General features: G+C 43.1%; 1 long non-coding RNA gene across 1 annotated transcript in view; it reads right to left on the bottom strand.

Moving 5' to 3' along the window:
* The window catches only part of LOC139028960 (uncharacterized), a 69,721-nt gene that overhangs the window by 44,659 nt on the left and 1,244 nt on the right, over positions 1-23,818 (bottom strand). The gene's annotated exons all lie outside the window — the stretch shown is intronic.

The following is a 23,818-nucleotide window of genomic DNA, read 5'->3' on the forward strand; positions in this document are numbered from 1 at the left end:
TTCAATAACCAACCTCCTGTTTGTGAACAAAGGCAGAGCTGAATGTGACTTTGGTTGTGTGAGAACAGAGAAGAGGCTCAGCTTGCGCAGTGCAGGTCTGGAGCTGGCTGACTGTTTAACTGGCTGGCTGGCCCCTGCTGCCTTCTTTCATTACTCCTGTGGACAGGCTCGCTGACACCACGGCCCAGACACTGCAGAGACCGGCTCACTGATACACGGAACAGACATGCAGAGACAGGGCTTCACTGACACACGGAACAGACACTGCAGAGACAGGCTCACTGTGCAGAGACCGGCTCACTGACACACAGCACCACACTGCAGAGACAGGCTCACTGTGCAGAGAGACACGGCTCACTGACACACAGCACAGGACACTTGCAGAGACAGGCTCACTGACACACGGAACAGACACTGCAGAGGACAGGCTCCTGACACACGGCAAGACACTGAGGACAGGCACTGAACACACGGCACAGGACACTGCAGAGAACAGGCTCACTGACACACGAACAGACACAGTAGAGACGTGCTCACTGACACACAAACAGACACTCCAGAGACGGCTCACTACACACGAACAGACACTGCAGAGACAGGCTCACTGACACACAGAACAGATCACTGCAGAGACAGGCTCACTGACACACAGAACAGACACTGCAGAGACAGGCTCACCTGACCACACGAACAGACACTGCACAGACCAGGCTCACTGACATGACAACAGACACTGCAGAGACAGGCTCACTGACACACACGGAACAGACATGCTTCAGAGACAGGCTCACTGACACACAGCACAGACACTGCAGAGACAGCTCACTGACACACGGAGCACAGACACTGCAGAGACAGGCTCACTGACACACAGAACAGACACTGCAGAGACAGGCTCACTGACACACAGCACAGACACTGCAGAGACCGGCTCACTGACACACGGCACAGACACTGCAGAGCTCGATCAGTAGAGGTAAACACACCGACAAATGCTGCACACACACACAAGCATGTGGACACTGTCCAGGCACACACACACACAGGAATACACACACACACACACACACACACAGGAGAAAGTGGTGTTGCATCCTGCATCCTGGCTAGGAGACGGATGACGCACAAGAGAGAGTTCCCAGAGCAAAGCTACAGCTTCCAGTGAACAAACCTTCTCCAGAGACAGAGACACAAACACACACACACACGTGGCAAAGCAATGCCCTCATGCGTCAGTCATTCAGTTCCTCTGAAGGCTGGCAATTCCAATGCCAACACTACTTGGGATAGGGACGCTGCCAACACTACTTGGGATAGGGACGCTGCCAACACTACTAAGGCACGTTAAGTAGCTAGTGTAGTGGTGTGTGGATATTCCACTCAATACCAGATCCTTGACTATTACTAGCTAGGAGTTACAATAAGATAACCTCATCATTGGCTGCCAGACAAACACCAGTTTATCCACAAGGTCACGTTTTTGGAAGTCAGTTATCCCCTCAAGCCAACGCAAACAATGCCCTCCTTGTAAACAAATAGGCTAAAGTAGGTAACGCAAAGATGGTTCCTAGATCCCTCTCACAGCCAATTGCTGAGTAGCGCAGAGGTCGTTAACGCAGAATCCTGCCTTAATTCACGCAACAACAAAAAACGGGGGAAGAAACGCAGATGAAATATCTTGTTGCGTTTTCTAAACGCAGATCAACATTTCTGCTCAACTTTAGACTAATTATGTACTTCAGTTGCACTGAAGAAATCTTTGCTCTCGTCGTCAGACCAATCAAAATCCCATTCCCGAACYGAGATTGGATCAGCAGACAGAGCTCTGACTGTCTGATGGCAGAGAGGAAGAGGCGATGGTTACGTTTCTCCGGTAGTTTAAATGCAAGATTCATTTGAAACAAAACATTAGGAAATGTAGCTTGCTACATTCTTTCTATGATAAACATTAGAAATATGATGGCCTTGCATCGTGTTCGCAAAAAATACTTTGCTCTTTCCTTGTAAGCTAGTTTACTTATATACGGCTGCTAGCCAGCGTTGCACTTATTATGTTGTCATCTGATGAAAACTAAGCTTTTTTCTGCTGAATCTTTTTGCATTCATTTATTTAGTGTGATGAAAAACTACAGTTGCGCACCCCTTATCCCTCTCATGAAACAAAAAAACATTGCTGCCTTTCACTATACATTTTTCAAAATGCAGATTTCTGAAAGCTAACACGACCCCTGGTAGTAATCCTCATAATGGATTTGGATTAAAGTGATGGTTGAGCGTTAATCCAGAAGGCCGGAGTGTGTGTTCTAATTACATGGAGTATGCACAGTCATGTCTGCAGACGGAGATTGTCTCAGAGCCGGAGCCTAGCTGGTGCTTCTAATCAAAAAGAGAAGGGCTTTTAAACGTGGCTGTGGTTGGATGAGTGGGGGAGGAGGGCTGATCTGGGTGAGGAGATTGTGTTAAAATTCCATCACAAAAAGGGACGAGAGAAAGTGAGAGATTCTGGCTATAAAGCCATATTTCTGAAAACCGCCACTAACTGATTATATATGGCAGAAGGAAAAGTGACACAGTTTTTATTTTATGGTTTGCGGGATCAATGGGAATCAGTGGTGGTTAAGGAAGTGAATCTTTCCCTTTCAAGGCGATTCGATACGTTTAAGTGATAATGCCCGGGAGCCGGTGTTTGTTGGATATACTGGTTTCGTATCGGGCCGGAAAACCGTGCCAATATATCCAACAAACACRGGCTCCCGGGCATTATCACTTTCATACAACGGGTTACCAACATATTCAAATAATGATCGACATATTTTCATTAAAAACTTTATTTTGATTAATTTATTTGTACTATTTCATCCTTCCACAAGATATAGTCCCAATGTAACAGTTTAACTTTACGTCCGTCCCCTCGCCCCGACCCGGGCGCGAACCAGGGACCCTCTGCACACATCAACAACAGTCACCCACGAAGCATCGTTACCCATCGCTCCACAAAAGCCGCGGCCCTTGCAGAGCAAGGGGAACCACTACTTCAAGGTCTCAAAGCGAGTGACGTCACCGTTTGAAAGGCTATTAACGTGCATCACCGCTAACTAACTAGCCATTTCACATCGGTTACACCGACATAAATCTAGGGTTGCTACAGATACGACCCAGTCGTTCGTTCTTTTTGTTCTGCCATCTGACACGCGACCAGTCATCTCGTCTCTCTCTTCTGTTTGTATTATAGACGCGACACAGTCATTCGTTCTTATTTGGTTCTGTATCTAGGCACGATCAGTCGTTCGTTATCTTTTATTGTTTCTGGCAATCTAGAGAACACCAGTCATGTCGTTTTTTTTATGTTCGGTATCTAGAACAGACCACCGTCATCTCGCTCCCTCTTACTTTGATTCTGTATCTACCCTAGAAGACCAGTCATCCTCCGTCTTCTCTTTCTGTTCTGTCTCATAGAGACACGGACCAGTCATTGTTCTCTTTTGTTCTGCATCTCGAGGACACACCAGCTCTCTCCAGTTCTTCTCTTCTGCTTCTGATCTTTCAGAGACCCGCACAGTCCACTCTCGCTCCTTTTCTGGTCTCTGCTTAGAGACCACCCCCGACCCCCAGCTCATCCCCAAGTCGTTCTTTTGTTCTGCATCTAGAGACACGACAAGTTTCGTTCTTTTTGTTCTGTATCTATAGACGAGACCCAGTTGTTCGTTCTTTTTGTTCTGCATCTATAGACGCGACCCAGTTGTTCGTTCTTTTTGTTCTTATCTATAGACGAGACCCCAGTTGTTTTCGTTCTTTTTGTTCTGATCTAGAGACGCGACCCAGTTGTTCGTTTTTTGTTCTGATCTAGAGACGAGACCCAGTTGTTCGTTCTTTTTGTTCTGCATCTAGAGACGAGACCCAGTCATTCGTTCTTTTTGTTCTGTATCTAAGACGAGACCCAGTTGTTCGTTCTTTTGTTCTGCATCTAGAGACACGACCCAGTCATTCGTTCTTTTTGTTCTGTACTATAGACGCGACCCAGTCATTCGTTCTTTTTTGTTCTGCATCTAGAGCACGACCCAGTATTGTTCTTTTTGTTCTGCATCTATAGACGGACCAGTTGTTGTTCTTTTTGTTCTGTATCTAGAGACGAGACCATTGTTTCGTTCTTTTTGTTCTGTATCTCATACGAGACCAGTTTGTTCGTTTTTGTTCTGTATCTAGAAGACCCGCAGTTTCGTTCTTTTGTTCTGTATCTATGAAGACGACCCAGTTGTCGTTCTTTTTGTTCTGTATCTAGAGACCCGACCCAGTCGATTCGTTCTTTTTGTTCTGCATCTATGACGACAGACCAGTCATTCGTTCTTTTGTTCTGTATCTAGAGACCACAGCCAGTCATTCGTCTTTTTTGTTCTGTATCTAAGACGAGACCCAGTTGTTTCGTTCTTTTGTCTGTCTAAGAGAGCCCGTGTTCGTTCTTTTGTTCTGATCTATGACGAGACCCAGTTGTTCGTTCTTTTTGTTCTGATCTAGAGACAGACCCAGTCTGTTCGTTCTTTTGTTCTGCATTCTAGAGACACGACCCAGTTGTTCGTTCTTTTTGTTCTGTATCTAGAGACGAGACCCAGTTGTTCGTTCTTTTTGTTCTGCATCTAGAGACGGACCCAGTCATGTTCGTTCTTTTGTTCTGTATCTATAGAGACGAGACCCAGTTGTTCGTTCTTTTTGTTCTGCATCTAAGACAGCGACCCAGTCATTCGTTCTTTTTGTTCTTGTCTATAGAAGGACCCAGTGTTCGTCTTTTTGTTCTGTATCTAGAGACACGACCCAGTCATTCGTCTTTTGTTCTGCATCATAGAGACCGACCAGTCATTCGTTCTTTTTGTTCTGCATCTAGAGACACGACCCAGTCATTCGTTCTTTTTGTTCTGCATCTAGAGACACGACCCAGTCATTCGTTCTTTTTGTTCTGCATCTATAGACGAGACCCAGTTGTTCGTTCTTTTTGTTCTGTATCTAGAGACGAGACCCAGTTGTTCGTTCTTTTTGTTCTGTATCTATAGACGAGACCCAGATTGTTCGTTCTTTTTGTTCTGTATCTAGAGACGCGACCAGTCATTCGTTCTTTTTGTTCTGTATCTATAGACGCGACCCAGTCATCGTCTTTTTTGTTCTGTATCTAGAGACACGGACCCAGTCGTTCGTCTTTTTGTTCTGTATTAGAGACGCGACCCAGTCATTCGTTCAGATGTTTCTGATCTGAGACGCGACCCAGTCATTCGTTCTTTTTGTTCTGTATCTAAGAGACGCACCCAGTCATTCGTCTTCTTTTTGTTTCTATCTAGAGACGAACCCAGTCGTTCGTTCTTTTTGTTTGTATCTAGAGACAACGACCAGTCCTTTCGTTCTTATTTGTTCTGTTCTATAGAAGCGCGACCACAGTTATTGTTCGAGATGTTCCATTACCATACTGACTGGCAATGTTCTTATCCCTTGCTAGCTAGCCAGCCAACTAGGGCTAATGTACAGTCACYTCAATAACAGCAAAGTAGCTGCATTTGTTTAAGAGGGTGTGAACGACGCTGAATGGGTGCAGACAAAGAATAGCTCTCCAGTAGGTACCAAAAGATTCAAAGGCCATTTTCTCAAAAGTGAGGTTGCAAGGTTATCAACTTTCAAAGCAATATTACTTTACCATTGTTCCTCAAATGCAGTGTATGATATACCATTTTGTAGCTCTGTGTCTCTGCTTTGATCCAATGTAAAAAACACAATTTTAAATTTTGCTACATGAGACCGAATCAAGGCGGGAAAACAATCCTGCAAAGGAAAAAGGGAGAAGAGGAGAATAACTGTGGCATTAACCTACATATTTACACTATGGTTCATGCTTAATTGTCAGACCGGAGGCGAAAAAAGAAAGATGAGAGAAGAGGGGCTCAGTTGCTCCCAGTCTAATCAGTCTCATGGAAACACTGACATGCGCACGCACAAACCCTTCGGCTACTGATGGGGGTTGATATTAATTCAAGATGTGTGAAATTGTTAAAACAATCAAGAAGACAGAAGGCAGAGCATTCTGCACATTCTCCACTATGTCTCTTCTGAAATAGTTAACAGCCCTGCTGCTACAGTACAGTGCCATTAACTCCTTAACAGCCCTACTTCTAAGACTGCTAAACAATTAGTTAAATAGTTTACTAATAGCTACCCGGACTATCTGCATTGACCCTTTTTGCACTAACTCTTTTGACTCATCACATACACTGCTGCTACTGTCCTGTTGCCTAGTCACTTTATCTCTACCTATATTTACATATCTACCTCAATTACCTCGTACCCCTGCACATCAACTCAGTACTGGTATCCCGTATATATAGCCAAGTTATCGTTACTCATTACATATTTATTCCATGTGTTATAACTTGGTATATTATTTATCTTTTCCTTCTCTCTGTATTGTTGGAAAGAGCCCATAATTAACCATTTCACTGTTAGTCTACACCTGTTGTTTACCAAGAATGTGACAAATGAAATGTGATTGGAACTGTAGCCCTGCTGCCACAGTCAAAGTAACTCCACGCGGTCAATCCTCCCCTGGGTAGCCTGGATTGGAGAACGTGTGTGTGGGTAGTTACACGAAGAGTCCCTCCCCATCCTGGCCTAGCTGTGTTCCCTGGGCTGTCGTCATCAGGTTACCTTTGATTAGGACATTGGAGAAATTTACCATGCATTGTGTGCATCACCTGATTAGGGCGTCCACCCACGCTGCTCAGAATTACAGAAATCACATGTAGATGATGGTAATTTATCTCAACTAGGGATACACGATATATATGAGTGAGCATATCGGAATCGTACGATATTAGCTAAAAATGCCAACATCGGCATGATGTATAGTTTAATGCCGATGTGCAAAACTGATGTCAAAGCTGACGTGCATACTATACCTATATAACGTAGGTAGATGACGTAATGATGCCACGTAAAATACAGCGCAACACAGAACAAAAGCAGAAAAATACTAAGCGCACACTTCCAATAACTAAACAAGTTCAAGTTGAGCAGTCATTTGAAAGAGTAAGACAATTTCAGCAAAATGCATTAACTCCAAGATAATGGAATTCATTGCCCTTGACAATCAACCATTCTCTGTCGTGGATGATGATCGCTTTCGCCGACAGGTCGAGCGCCTCGAGCCCCGGTACACACTACCAAGTAGGCGCTATTTTTCAGATGTTGCCCTACCGGAGTTACACAGTATTGTTAAAACGCACATCTATGAGCTACTTGCTATGGGCGTCACTGCTATTAGCTTCACGACTGACACTTGGACTAGCGATATCAGCCCCATGAGCATGCTGAGTCTGACAGCACAGTGGGTCGATGAGGATTTCGTACTGAGGAAAGTCGTATGACATGCTCCAGAATGTGCTGGTTGTCATACTGCTGCCGCCATTTCAATGGCATGTGAGAACATGTTTGAAACATAAACACTCCTAGCACCATTCAAACAACTGACTGGAGAAATAAAGATAGTCAACTGTGTCTGCAGCAGACGTGATGCCCTCTGTCATGGCATTGAAACACCTGCTCAACAAAACTGCCGGCACAGACCTTGGGGTTAAAACTTACAAAAGTACCCGAGGTAGTGAACAAGCGATTCGGTGGCATTCTCTCTGAGGCTCTTTAATAGGTCGCCACCATGCTCGATGCTAGGTACAAGGCCCGCCATGTCGATGCTTAAAAGGCCACTAAAAAAATTTATATAGGTTATAGGTATTGTTCGTTTTTTTTGGCAAGGAAAATATAGGATATCGGTATCGGCCCAAAAATGTATATTGGTGCATCCCTGATCTTAACAGAGCATGCCGTGATGTGTGTTCTTCTCACCGCGCACTTTGAAGATGTCAGAATACCTGTCCACATTGACTTTTCCTCAGCCAACAAGACGAGTAACGAACAGTAAAATCACTAGCCAATGTATAGGCGGAGCGTGAGTTTCAGGTTTGGGGAATAACATTTTCACTATAAAAATGCACCTTTATAATATAGCATTTCATGCATCATCGTCTTTGCAGACTAATGGAAGATAGCCTACTATTAATAATGTGATTGGAGAGTCATAATTTAGGCTAATAACCGTTTTCAAAAAAGSCCGTTCAATGCATGGCTGAGCGCGTATAGTGTAGAGGCCTGGGCTATAGGCTATAGCAGATACGTTTCTTCTTTTGCATGGGAAAAACACATTTACATGCAATTCTACTACACTTTATTTGAATGGAGACATTCGCAGAATATTTTTTAATACGACAAATTAAGCTCTGACGAAGGCCATGAGGCAGATATGTAAGCTTATTAAATATCGGTYAWACTATCAAGAGCAATGTGCGGTTTCCTTTTTCCTTCATCTTGTTCAATTATTGCCATGCACCTGCAAATAAGATCGCTCAGATGTGCGAGTGCCTTTTGAATTTTGTAATACGACAAATTACAAAAAGGTAGCCTACTCTACTGACACTGACAAACAGATCAATATAAACAACATTGTCCATATAATAGGCCTACGAGAAGGGGAAACACAAATACAATATGACATCCATCTAAACTGGAGGAGGAAATTATTGTCCAAAAACCAACATTTAAGTGGCACAGACCGAACAATGATAAAGAGTGAATATGAGCAGAGGATACCGGGGATATGGCCGATGCTCTCCGCTGGTGCCAATAAGATAAGCTACAGGCCAACTGTTTTTCAGCAACAACAAAAAAGACAGATCAGAGTCTTTTCATTGTCTCTTTACAGCAATAGCCATTTGCTTTCCAACAATTTAATTTTGAAATATTGTGATATGCCTGACTGGGTCTCTACTTTCCACTGACAGTCGCAACTCAACAATTCTATTCGGTATTTGCAGCGTGCGCTGCCCAAATTGCACGGTCTGCCTTTCCTTCAAACTGTTGGCAATGCGATGTAAAACAATCCTAGGGGAAGCTAATGATCCTCTGTGGACAAATCATTCTTAAYTAGCTTATTTTGAATGATTTCAAAAAGCTTCCCCAAGCCTAATGGACGCGCCGCCTATGAACCTGTCAATCTACTATATCCCATAGTAGAAAAGTTGACCTATTCTACTGGACAGCTCGTCTTGCTTTATAAAACAATGAATCTGATGCAACAGATCAGAACGTTTAGCTTAACATTCTTAGCTCGGCAATGTGCACAAGGCAGTAGGATACGCGGCGAATTTGGCTACCAGACAATTAAAGAAAGTTGAAATCGAATAAAACATGTGAGAAATAGTCTACTGGTTTCAACAGCAAATGGAAGTCTGTATAAAATAATTGCATCCACGGATATGGTAAGATTTTGTATATGCTAATTTGAAGCAAAGTAAAATATGCCCCATAAAATGTAGCAAAACTTTCAGGTTTCAAACAATTAAGTAGTTACTGTGCCTTCGGAAAGTATTCAGACCAGTTACAGCCTTACTCTAAAATTGATAAAAWTTMMTTTTTTCCTCATCAATCTACACACAATACCCCATAATGCCAAAGCAAAAACAGGTTTTTATACATATTTACAAATGTATTACAAAAACAAAATGTAAATATCACATTTACATAAGTATTCAAACCCTTTACTCAGTATTTTGTTGAAGCACCTTTGGCAGCAGCGAGTCTTGGGTATGAGGCTACAAGCTTGGCACACCTGTATTTGGGGAGTTTATCCCATTATTCTCTGCAGATCCTCTCAAGCGCTGTCAGTTGCTGCACAGCTATTTTCAGGTCTCTCCAGAGATATTTAAGTCCGTTCAAGTCCTGGCTCTTCCTGACCACTCAAGGACATTCAGAGACTTGTCCCAAAGACATTCCTGCCTTGTCTTGGCTGTGTGCTTTGGGTTGTTGTCCTGTTGGAAGGTGAACCTTTGCCCCAGTCTGAGGTCCTGAGCGCTCTGGAACATTTTTTCATCAAGGATCTCTCAGTACTTTGCGCAGTTCATCTTTCCCTATATCTTTTTTTTTTTTTTTTTTTTGGGGGGGTGTTGCTTCCAATGTAATTGTCTGCATCATTTCCCTATATCTTGACTAGTCTCCCAGTCCCTGCCGCTGAAAAAAATCCCCACAGCATGATACTGCCACCACCATGCTTCACCGTATGGATGGCGCAGGGTTTCCTCCAGAAGTGACGCATGGCATTCAGGCCAAAGAGTTCAATCTTGGTTTCATCAGACCAGAGAATCTTGTTTCTCATGCTCTAAGAGTCTTTAGGTGCCTTTTCCCAAACTCCAAGTGGGCGGTCATGTGGCTTTTASTGAGGAGTGGCTTCCGTCTGGCCAATCTACCATAAACACCTGATTGGTGGAGTGCAGCAAAAATGGTTGTGCTTCTGTAAGTTTCTCCCATCTCCACAGAGGAACTCTGGAGCTCTGTCAGAGTGACCATCGGGTTCTTGGTCACCTCTCTGACCAAAAGCCCTTCGCCGCTGATTGCTCAGTTTGGCCGGGCGGCCWGCTCTAGGAAGAGTCTTCGTGGTTCCAAACTTCTTCCATTTAAGAATGATGGATGCCACTGTGTTCTTGGGGACCTTCAATGCTGCAGTACCCTTGCCCAGATTTGTGCCTCGACACAAATCATGTCTCTGAGCTCTACGGACAGTTCCTTCAACCTCATGACTTGGTATTTGCTCTGACGTGCAATGTCAATTGTGAGACCTTTATATATAGCCGGCCATACACACACACACACACAGGTGTGTGCCTTTCCAAAGCATGTCCAAATCAAGTTGTAGAAACATCTCAAGGATGATCAATGGAAACAGGATGCACCTGAGCTCAATTTCGAGTCTCATAGCAAAGGGTCTGAAAACGTACGTAAATAAGGTTTTTCTGATTTAATACATTTGCTAAAATAAAAAAATTAAAACTGTTGTTGCTTTGTCATTATGGGGTATTGTGTGTAGATGGAAGAAATACAAATCATCATCTATTGTAGAATAAGACTAACGTAACAAAATGTGGGAAAAAGTCAAGGGGTCTGAATACTTTCCGAAGGCACTGTACATAATGCATACTACTTCCAGCTCAGTACAAAGTGGTGCGTGTCAAGCTGATGAAGCCTGGCTTCCATTGCCTATGCATTTCAATTGTGAATAGGAAGCTTGTTTGATTTACCAGTTGAGAAATACAAATATTACCTCTTTTTAATCACGTCCAAAAAACATTTTTTAACACACYATTGCATTTAGAATTGTTGCACAATGATTGGGCTTAGAAAAGCGCTGTCTGACAGATTTACCTCTCAAAAGCTCGGTATCTGAATGCTGTGTTGTGTGTGATAAATAAGATACACAACGAATACACACATTTAATTCCAATTTAATTCCACACAATTATGCAAATTAACTTATAGACCGATAAGCACAGCCCATCAAATGTATTTATATCAACTGGTATTTACATCAATGAATAGGCTAAAAAGCATGATTTCGCAATGGGATTTTATTCCTTCTCCCGGATAATTGGCCGGTGCCAATCAAATACTTTAACGGCCAAAAGCCGGCCATAACCAGCTAACAGAAACCCTGAAAAGGAAGCAGGATGTTTTTCAGCTGGCCTGTACTGGGATGGAGGCTCCTAAACAGGTGCTGTTCAGGGGTTTATAGTCCCAATAAGGCTGGGGAGTGGCCCACTGGCCACTGTGGCAGACACTACACTAAACACACACACACACACACACACACTAGGCTAAAGCTAGACTACACATTCTCAAAACACCCACATCAATAGCTAGAGTACCTGTGGCTCATGAATTGTATATGACCTTATCGATCATGTGATCGAAACAAACACAGAGATCATGTGCCATGTAACACAGATCAAGGCAAAAACAATGCTCAACTTGTCTTGGATCTGATTTCCCTGACCCAATTCTAGCTTAACCACCATCAGGAAAAAAACATTCAACTGTCCCTGGACCAGTACTTAGAAGCACATCCATTGTGTTCAAAGCACAATGAGACAGACAGACCTGCTTGGCAGTGAGTCCCCAACACTCAAACATCCCTGTTAGATGACCCAAGGCCCAGTAGCCCTGTTCTCTGGCCCAGTAGCCCTGTTGCGCTGGCCCAGTAGCCCTGTTCCTGGCCCAGTAGCCTCTGTTCGCTGGCCCCAGTAGCCCTGTTCGCTGGCCCCAGTAGCCCTGTTCGCGGCCCAGTAGCCCTGTTCGCTGGCCCCATTAGCCTGTTCGCTGGCCCCAGTAGCCCTGTTCGCTGGCCCAGTATCCCTATTTGCTGCCCAGTAGCCCTGTTCGCTGGCCCCATTAGCCCTGTTCGCTGGCCCCAGTAGCCCTGTTCGCTGGCCCCAGTATCCCTATTTGCTGGCCCAGTACCATGTTTTCTGGCCCAGTAGCCCAGCCCAGTAGCCCTGTTCGCTGGCCCAGTAGCCCTGTTCGCTGGCCCAGTAGCCCGGCCCAGTAGCCCTGTTCGTGGCCAGTAGCGGCTTTAGCACTCAAGACTACCTAGGCTTTCCAGGAAGAATATGAGCTTCCCAAAACACCAGCCTTGGAGATGGTAATGCCTGTGCTCCTGTCTGGTCTCAGTTCCGTCTGGACTAATAGGAAGCCCACTGCTCTAGCCGGTGAAGGCCAGGGTGAACAACAGTGCTTCAGTTACACAGACAAAACACGGAGTGCCAGGCCAACCATCCACACAGGCCAGGTCAGGAATGCAATGTATCAGAGCAGTGAAGGAGAGAGAAGGAATACTGCTGTACAGTACAGTGTAGCTGTATCCAGACCAGGCAGGCGTACATACTGTAGTAACCCTCTCTTGCTCTATAATTTGGGGGGGCTCATGGTGGAAGTATGAGGGAGGAGTTGCCCCTAGTTCAGATGGCTGATAGGTTACTCGTTTTGGGGGTTGAGGGGGTCAGAGCGAGAGCCCACAATACCAAGACTGAACGGGCAGTGATAACCTCTCCTCTGAGTTCCACCAAGTTATTAGTGAGTCTGATAGTTTTATTTTAACCCTCTGTTAGCCTGTACTTCCATGGCCATTAAATCCCTGTTTACCGGCTCAACTTCAGCTACCATCTCCTCAATCTTCTAGTTAGTGTGGACCTGCTAACGCCACAATACATAAAACACGCCAGGAGAGCAAACTTACAGGTACACACATGTAGCATTCCACACCCTATCCCAACCTGCCCTCCTCCGCATGGCACTGCCTTACCCTACACTTTAACAAGCTACATACAGCACAACTCACTAGGGCTGGGAATTGCCAAGGACCTCACAATACTATATTATCACGATACTTTGGTACCGATACGATATGTATTGCGATTCTCCCGATTCTATACTGTGATTTTATTGCGATTTGATGTTCCACACATATTGCTCACTATATATCTGCTACAGAGGGGACAAGAGAGAGCCATGAGAAAACAAGTTTTGATCAGTCATGGAAATAAAAATGCTGAAAACAAACTGGCTCCCTATTTAAGTTTTAAAAACTAAACTAAAAATCTGATATCTTAGAACAAAAAGTGTATTATCTATACCAGGTATTCCCAAACAGGGGTACATTTGGGTAATGCTTTTTTCTCCTCTGATTTTCCTCGTTTCGCTGCCAAAAAGCTCCGAACAGACAGGGATGTTGGARSATCGAAAAGGCGCAAATATGATAACTACATTGATTTGTGGTTCACTTATATTGGGATTAGTGCCTTTCCAAATGGACTTTGGTGGTCAAGATGTGTTGGTATCGGTACTGATGGTACAAAAGCCATGACAGGGAGACATAGTGGAGTGGTAACGCGTGTGCAAGCAGTTGCTCCCGATTCCAAGGGAGTGCCTGACAGCTTGAAAGACGTTTTGGACACTACAGTGAAAATGGTTCACTTTGTTAAAGCAAGGCCCCTGAACTCTRGTGTATTTTCTMCACTATGCAATGATATGGGCAGCGACCATTTAACGATTTTACAACATACAGAAGAGCACTGGCTATCAAGGGGCAAAGTATTGACACGTTTATTTTAATTGAGAGACGAGCTTAAAGTTTTTACTGAGCAAAATTTTCACTTGTCTGACCGCTTGCATGATGACGAGTTTCTTACACGACTGGCCTATCTGGGTGATGTTTTTTCTCACCTGAAAGATCTGAATCTAGGATTACAGGGACTCTCCGCAACTATATTCAATGTGCGGGACAAAATTGAGGCATTGATTAAGAAGTTGGAGCTCTTCTCTGTCTGCATTAACAAGGACAACACACAGGTCTTTCCATCATTGTATGATTTTTTTTTTGTGCAAATGAACTCAAGATTACAGACAAGGTCATATGTGATATAGCGAAGCACCGGAGTGAGTTGGGTGCGCAATTACGCAGATACTTTCCCGAAACGGATGACACAAACTGGATTTGTTATCCCGTTCATGCCCTGCCTCCAGTCCACTTAACAATATCTGAACAAGGAAGCCTCATCGAAATTGCAACAAGCGGTTCTGGGAAAATGTCATCAGAAGCCATGGCCAGATTTCTGGATTCAGAGTATCCTGCCTTGGCAAATCGCGCTGTTAAGACACTGATGCCCTTTGCAATCACGTACCTATGTGAGAGTGGATTCTCGGCCCTCACTAGCATGAAAACTAAATACAGGCACAGACTGTGTGGGAAATGATTTAAGACTGAGACTCTCTCCAATACAACCCAACACTGCAGACTTATGTGCATCTTTCCAAGCACAACCTTCTCATTAACCTGTGGTGAGTTATTCACCATTTTCGATGAACAAATAACATTTTACATGTAAGATGGTTAAATAAAGAGCAAAATTATTGATTATTATTATATTCTTATTTGGTCCTATAAGAGCTCTTTGTCACTTCCCACGAGCCGGGTTGTGACAAACTCACACACAATCTTATGTTAAATAAATGTATCGTATAGTGTGTGTGTGTGGCAGGCTTACAATGAGGGCAAAAACAACATTTGAGAATGCGCTGACCCTGGTGCTAGAGGGGGTACAGCTGGAAATTGAATGTTTGAAGGGGTACGGGACTATAACAAGTTTGGGAACCACTGCTCTAGAGAATGGCTAAAATTGATTTTGGCCCAATAGGCCTGGAATATTCCCACATTCAAGGAGCTTTCCGTTTTGATTTGGTTATTTTGCCTAAATCTTTAGGCATACCTATAGAAAAAACAAAAAAACAACTCTGCATCTCTGCCCAGCCTGGCAAGAGTAGCCAAAAGTGTGTTTAGCATCCCCAGTGGCTGTGCAGGTGTGGAGAGGATATTCTCTGCTGCTGGCCTGCTCTCCAGGCACCATCCTATGAGCCTGAACCCACAGACTGGCCAAACATGTGTTTCTAAAAATATATTTTTTTATGTATTGAAAAAGACACTAATAAGTCATTTTTTGTTTCATTTGTATTTAATTCTAAGTAAGTCACAGCCTATATGCACAATTTATAGACTATAATGATTTAATACAACAAAATGTTTAAATGCTTTATGTCCCTACGAGCCTATTGTGTTGCACGCACAAATTCTTCACAATGTATTTATTCATATGCTATAGCCTTGAAATAATATAGCCTAAAAATGGCTCCCTGTCTGGCTCCTGACCTATTTAGAGTGTTTATATGCTGATTAATATGACATGTAGCCTATTTGAAATGATMTTAGCTTCTTACAGTCACCTTTTCATGTTTATTCAATTAGTTTTAATTCAAATCCATATGGTTTGGTTTCAATACTTAAACAATTGGTAGGTCCAGGTAGTCACAAAAATTGATGGGGGTTGGTTAAATTGTGATTTTTTTTAATGAATGGAGCGAATTTGGAAAGAGAGTTTTTTTCACCCTGTAAGCGTGGAGCGTTTTTTTAGCAGAGCGGTAGGAAAGGACATCGAGCGGGATGAAGAAACATTCAAAGTTCTTGAAATMTTCCGGATTGACTGACCTTCATGTCTTAAAGTAATGATGGACTGTCGTTTTTCTTTGCTTATTTGAGCTGTTCTTGCCATAATATGGACTTGGTCTTTTACCAAATAGGGATGAACTGATTGGCAAATTAACTTTTAACAAGGCACACCTGTTCATTGAAATGCATTCCAGGATGCCAAGAATGCCAAGAGTGTGCAGAGCTATGATCAAGGCAAAGGGTGGCTACTTTGAAGAATCAAATATAAAATATATTTTGATTTGTTTAACCCTTTTTTGGTTACTACATGATTCCGTATGTGTTATTTCATAGTGTTGATGTCTTCACTATTATTCTACAATGGGAAAAAAATAGTAAAAATAAAGAAAAACCCTTGAATGAGTAGGTGTCCAAACTTTTGACTGGTAATGTACATGTCACTAGGCAACAGGATAGATAATAAACAGTAACAGCGGCGTATGTGATGACTCAAAAGAGTTATTGCAAAAAGGGTCAAAGCAGATGGTTAACTATTTAACCAACAGCTACCCGGACTAACTACTTAGCAGTCTTATGGCTTGGGGCTAGAAACTGTTGCAAAGGTACCGCTGACCGTGTGGTAGCAGAGAAAAGTCTATGATCTTGGGTGGCTGGAATCTTAGACAATTTTTAGGGCCTTCCTCCGACACCACCTTGGATGGCAGGGAGCTCGGCACCAGTGACGTACTGGGCTGTACCCACTACCCTCTGTGGCGCCTTGCATTCCGATGCCAAGCAGTTGCCATACCAAGCGGTGAAGCAGCCAGTCAAGATGCTCTCAATGGTGCAGCTGTAGAATTTCTTGAGGATTCGAGGGCCCATGCCAAATCTTTTCAGCCTCCTGAGGGGGACGAGGCGGTGTCGCGCCCTCTTCACGACTGCCCTCCCATCCTTGTAGTGCACGATCAGCTCCTTTGTCTTGCTGACGTCGAGGGAGAGTTACAGTTTCATCAAAGACAAGCGTATGGGGTATGGGGTGGGGTAGGGTTGTTGCGGTGACCGTATTACCGCCACACCAGCGGTCAAGAGTCATGAAAGCAGTCAAATTCCACATGACCGTTTAGTCACGGTAATTAGGCTTCTCCGAGCTCTGATGCTGCTGCTGGTCATTAGTAGCCTACGAAACTTGCTAACTGCCTGATACTRAGCACTCTATTGTCCCTCTACTTTTATTTCCCTCACCAACTTTAAACATCAACTATCTGAGTGTTCTCTACTTTTATTTCCCTCACCAACTATCTGAGCAGCTAACCGATCGCTGCAGCTGTACATAGTCCATCTGTAAATAGCCCACCCAATCTACCTACCTCATCCCCATACTGTTTTTATTTTATTCACTTTTCTGCTCTTTTGCACCAGAGTATCTCTACTTGCACATCATCATCTGCTCATTTATCACTCCAGTGTTAATCTGCTAAATTGTAATTATTCGCTCCTATGGTCTATTTATTGCCTACCTCCTCATGCCTTTTGTACACACTGTATATAGATTTTCTTTTTTCTACTGTGTCATTGACTGGTTTATTGTTTACTCCATGTGTAACTCTGTGTTGTTGTCTGTGTCACACTGCTATGCTTTATCTTGGCCAGGTCGCAATTGCAAATGAGAACTTGTTCTCAACTAGCCTACCTGGTTAAATAAAGGTGAAATAAAAAATAAAAAACTCTGACATCAATGCAAATGTATTCAAAAATCTAATCAAAACACTTCATGAGAGCCCATGAGCTCATGTTGTGCAACATTTCTATAGGCTATGCAAAGACAAGGATCCCATCAGCTTTCTATAGGCTAGGCCTACTATATTTATTTCTCAACTTTCCTAACAGGAGTATAGCCTACCTGACCGGTATGAAAATGAACCATGGGAAAAGTGTCCTCCATTCCTCCATGTCCTCCATTGCAAAGACAAGATTAAATCAAGAATAGTCTGGTGGGTGACAATCTTAGCATATCACTTGAGAATTATATATTATCACTTGTAAATGATGCCCAGCATAAGGAACAATGCCTTTTTTATGGCAACTTTTCGAATCATAGTCGCACACCTCATGTAGCCTAGCCCATAGGCCTATATGTTTTAATAAGGTTTGTATCACAACTAAAGTGGCCAAATAACATCTTAAAATTAAGCACATTCATCTGCTTTACAAGGGGTGTAGAGCCTAACTGGCATTTATAAGCAGCGCGTGAGTTTGTGTAGTTTGGGGAAGATAATTTTCACCATAAAATGCACCTTTATAATAAAAGCATTACATACATAATTGCATTTGTGGTCACTTTTGATAATGGTGTTTTCCCGGATAATGGAACATTTGCGCTTATATCCTACTACCATGTGCGCATTGCTGCGCTTATAATATTTAGAAATAAACTATTAGGCTATCAACATTTTAAGCTAAACGTTCTGATCTGTTCAGTCAGCCACATTGCGTAAAAACGTTTTTGAGATGCTAGTGGTTATATTAATTTGGGATCTATTGTATCCCACAACTGTCCCAGACTATGTTTGGAATATTTATTTCTCGCACAGAATAGGTCGACATTTGTACTATGGGAGATAGTAGATTGACAGGCTAGTGCTTTTACTGTTCGTTAGGCCTACTCATCTTGTTGGCTGACAAAAAGTAAATGTGGACAGTTGTTCCAATATCTTCAATATGCAACTCGGAATTGGATAAGGACGCACGCAGTTGAGTCTCCGATGTGTCTGTCTTCACTTGTAGCCTGTCAGAAAGACCCGATCATGTGACGGAGAACCATGTGAGTGAGAGGAGTTTCGGATTGCGCAGCACACTCAGGGAGACGGGCACAACGCAGCACACTCAGGGAGACGGGCACAACGCAGCACACTCAGGGAGACGGGCACAACGCAGCACACTCAGGGAAACATCAGAGAAAGGCAAGAGCTGACACAGTACCTGTCAGAGAGGGACTAGTTCTAATGCACTGATCCCTGTATGATGAAATTGGTTGCCAGCCTCTCCTTGACAACACTTGCCTGTCTTCTGTGACAGATGGCAGCCATCTAGCTCATAATTCTGCATAATGAGGTAGTAATAATAATTATTCGCCCCTTGCAGCTGCACCCCCTCTCTCATCTCACTCCCAGGACCCCTTTGTGGGGACATTAGCAACTGGTTCTGGATTAATCACCCCCAGTCAGTTTGCCTGGGCAGCCTGGCAGCACTGGGAGCTGCAGCTGGGGGCCCGCCATGGCTATTCCAGAACAATAGCTCCTCAGTGGAAGTCAGTCAGTCAGTCACTCATCCATGACTCATGGATGTGGGGGGGACTACCAGTTAAACAGGCCTGGTAGAGCCCATGTCATATCTGGCCTTGGTCTGCTAGAGGAGCGTCAAAGAGAAAAGAGAGAAGCTGCTGCTGTTGGTTAATGGATAACCTAAGAGATCTCTAATGACCAGGAGAGCAGAGCAGGGAGGAACTTCAGGCTACAGTCAGTCAGTCAGAGACATCATGATGCCATGACCTATACCTGAGAAACAGAGACCTGAGGAAAGGAAGGTGGCTCTAAAGTACAGGAGGGAGTGTTGTCCACTCACTGCAAAAAAAAAAGGCAGATATAGGCCATGAAACATAGCATAGGACTAGCAAAATACAATAATAGACAATGTTGGCACTGAGGAACTAACAGTTGATGCCCCTTGGTTAAAATAGCTAGAGCTGTGATCAAATTGAAAAGGATCAATTGTGTTAAACCATAAAGGGAAGAGAATAGACAACATCAACGGATGTATTGTAACATTTAAAACAAAACAATAAAAGGTCATTGACTTGAACTTGTTTTTAACAACAGTTGCAAACTCAACGGTATGGAGCAATAACAAGACGCTATTGGTACTGTGCTGCTGAGTTGGAGCAAAGCACTTTGAGAAAAACATTTCACTGTTTTCTTCTTCACCTGTATCCAACTCAACTCAAAATCTGGAATAATTTAAAAGATTTATCTGTGAAAGTTTCCATTCCGTGTGAAGTATGGCCATTCTATACAATAAGAGCTAGCTACAAGGTCTTCTTAGTCATCTCGATCCTACTTGTACAATAACTCAACTGTCAGCAGCATGAGATGTGGAAATGTGAACACACATGAACCCTTCAGTCGGTGAATAAGGGGAATGCATGGCCCATTACAGCATAGATTACTACAATCAGATAGAATAAATCAGATAGAGACTGATTTGTTCTGTATGAAAACATCCACAGTGCCCGGCTAAACTCCCTGTAGCTTCATGTTATCTAACCAATCCCAAAGCCTCTTTGCTGAACGAGTCATTAAATGAATTCTGAGGTAATGTTGATCAAACAATGTTTTTAAAGCTACATAACTATGAAAAGCCGATTTGGATAAAAAAAACGGTTTATATAACATTGTTTGCTGCCAGTGTATATCCCAGCCATCTGTCCTGGCTGTGTGTTGGGGCAAACGGAATCCTGTCTTATCTCTTGAAGGCCAGTCTAATACCATTTCACAGAGCAAATAGACATGGATCTAAAATTAACAAAAATATAAACGCAACATGTAGGTTCCATGATCTGAAATGTTTCATATGCACAAAAAGCTTATTTCTCTTAATAAATGTTTGGCACAAATTTGTTTACATCCCTGTTAGTGAGAATTTCTCTAACGCCAAGATAATCCATCCACCTGACAGGTGTGGCATATCAAGAAGCTGATTGATCATTACACAGGTGCACCTTGTGCTGGGGACAATAAAAGGCCACTCTAAAATGTGCAGTTTTGTCACACAACACAATGCCACAGACATCTCAAGTTGAGGGAGCATGCAATTGGCATGCTGACTGCAGGAATGTCCAACAGAGCTGTTGCCAGATAATTTTATGTTAATTTCTCTACCATAAGCCGCCTCCCAACATCTTTTTAGATCATTTGGCAATACGTCCAACCAGCATCACAACAACGCCAGCCCAGGACCTCCACATCCGGCTTCTTCACCTGTGGGATTGTCTGAGGCCAGCCACCCGGAAAGCTGATGAAACATTTTTGTCTGTAATAAATCCCTTTTGTGGGGAAAAACTCATTCTGATTGGCTGTAACTCAGTGAAATTGTTGCATGTATATATTTGAAAAAGAAAAGGAGAGCTGCACACTCTAGGAGCTCAGATGAAATAATTGAATAACCAACTTTGACAGACAAGCTGTCTTCATCAGGGTATAATGACAAACACTGCGGGCCACTAGTTTATATAGTCAAAGGGCTCCCGAGTGGCACAGCATCTCAGTGCTAGAGGCATCACTACAGGCCCTGGTTGGATTCCAGGCTGTATCACAACCGGCCGTGATTGGGAGTCCCATAGGGCAGCACACAATTGGCCCAGCGTCGTCCAGGTTAGGCCGTCATTGTAAATAAGAATTTGTTCTTAACTGACTTGCCTAGTTAAATAAATAAAAATTTAAGGAAACAGTATATAAAGCCCAGTCAACCACCTATGCCTTGAAACACCATTCAGACATACTCAATACAGGATTGTGTTTGTTTACAGCCACATACACAATTATAATACCTTTATTTCAACAAGGAACACAGACTGAGACCAATGCAATGAAGAGACAACTAAAGTTATTTTGCTTCCGCAGCTCTGATCTGCTTATCATGAGACTATGTCTTCTAAGGCTAGGCTATATGTTCTCAGGGCATTGAGACATTTAGAACAGAGAAGAGCCTGTGTGAAAAAGCCCCTTGGCATATCTCCCCTCCTTCCACCATATAAAAACCACAAATGTACAACACTGCAATGTGCAGCATTCATAATCCCTGCAGATTTCAGTCGTGTCTCAATATGGGCTAATTCGCTTTGCAAAAAGAACAGCCTCTGTTCCTGTTCTAACTGACACACTGAAGCAGGAGTCATTTACGGTTGTTTATTACCCGAAGACATTACCCTAGTTCAGGTGTCCAAAAGTTACTGTTCTACTATTGTTCCAACACACACTCCTTGAGACCCAGCCCCAGATCAATCAGAGCCCCAGATCAACCAGAGCCCCAGATCAACCAGAGAAAATGAGGCCCATTCATGGCTCATTGTGTCAATTTGAAAACACAAGGTCAAACACCACAGTAGGAGTAAGCAAATGAACCAGTAGCTGCAAGCTGTCTTGTAACACTGGTGCAATAGATCATCTGGATCACAGTGAAGCGCTACTGTGATACAGTTGTTTTACTGGACCGTGCTGTGTTTTTTACTGCTTCAATTTTTTACTGCTTCAATTTACCATGTCAATAAGGCCAGTAAACCTGGGCTGGACCAAAGGAGTTAAACAGCAGTACACTGAACCCACTGCACAATATGGAGACAATAAACCGCAGCCCTTCATTAAACAGTAACTAGGAAGAAGGACAAGGCTGGTAATGCAGTCACACAAATCCCAAGGTAAGGTTTGATTTAGTTAATCCTTTGTTTGAAGAGGATGTGTGTCTGCCAATTGTGTCAGGGCCAGAGAGCTCAGACCACCTTAGAAGTGTCACCTGACAGTGACATCATTATAACCCACAGTTCTGAATGTTAAAGTGTCAAAGACTGACTGCAGAGGGAAAGGTTCCTGTGTGCACTGAATGTATATACTACTGTGTGAACAGCACACCCATTTGCTTACACCCAAAACTACATAAAACTGCCAGCAATGAGCACATAAACATTTCTGTCTGGCATTCCACAATATCATAAAGCAACTCCCCCAGTTGAGATCAAACTGCCTCCCTCACAACACACTAATCTGGTTAGAAAATACTCTAGATTTTTCTCATAGTTGCTTATAAATGAGAACACAGTGCAAAGCTTTTCTCTCCAAAATACTGCTGAAAGCAAAACCATTTGTGAAAAGAAATGTGGAGCATCAGAGCAGATTACCTTTTATGACATCAAGATCCCTTTTATGACATCAATATCCCCAGAGAGTGGGTGGAGCAATATATTACACCACCTATCACTCAATCAATGCTAACTTTCTAGTTACAAGAACATACTTCAAAACAGCAATAAACTACTGTAAGTCTTCTATGTTCCAGAGGGCCAATTTTATATGAGGGTTTATTGATTATGAAATATGAGTGAGACAGAAAATATTGAGAGTGAGTTGTTGTTGAGCAGCACTGAAATCAACATGATTGGGAATGCTGATCCTGACCTTGTGCATTATTATTTTTCTGAGCGCCAACGATGTTCTAGCCGTAATATTAGACATTCTAATCCCATCCCATTTACCCTAAAGGCCAAACACTGTGGTGCTCCCTGCCAGATAATTCTCCCAAAAACAACTGGCATGTTAGCTCCCCTCCTCCTCTAGTCATAACATCTTGCAGAGAGCATACATACAGTATTGACATGAATAATGGGAGTGCTTGGGAAAGCATTTTAGGAGTACTGATCTAATTACCCAGTCTATTCATTATGATCTGAAAATGCAAAACAGATGAGACGCTTTATGAATGCTGGCCCTGATCTGGTTAGTGGTTATGGTATGGTCATGTTCCCTGAGGCAGTGAACTAGCAGAGCAGACTAAATGACACCACCTGCTCCCTCAGTGGTACTAAAACATGCCTCAACAACATAATCCCAAGTCAAGTGCTCATTGACCTCTGCCCTTCTTATCCACCTTGTGCTGTGTGCGCTCTCTTTCACGCCATTCTGAAATTTATCAGATTAAGTCAGTGTTTAGATAGATTGAAAGTAGGTGGAGTGAGGTCATGCAGTGCAGCAGGTGACCTGACTTGACGCAGGTTGGCCAGATAAGGCTGTATACATTATTACATAGAATTCATAAGAGATTCATGCAAGGACCAATCAGCAACCAATGAATAGGAATTGCAAAAACAAATCAGAAAATAGCACGTCA

This window comes from Salvelinus sp. IW2-2015, linkage group LG16 (assembly GCF_002910315.2).
Source record: "Salvelinus sp. IW2-2015 linkage group LG16, ASM291031v2, whole genome shotgun sequence".
Classification (NCBI taxonomy): Eukaryota; Metazoa; Chordata; class Actinopteri; order Salmoniformes; family Salmonidae; genus Salvelinus; species Salvelinus sp. IW2-2015.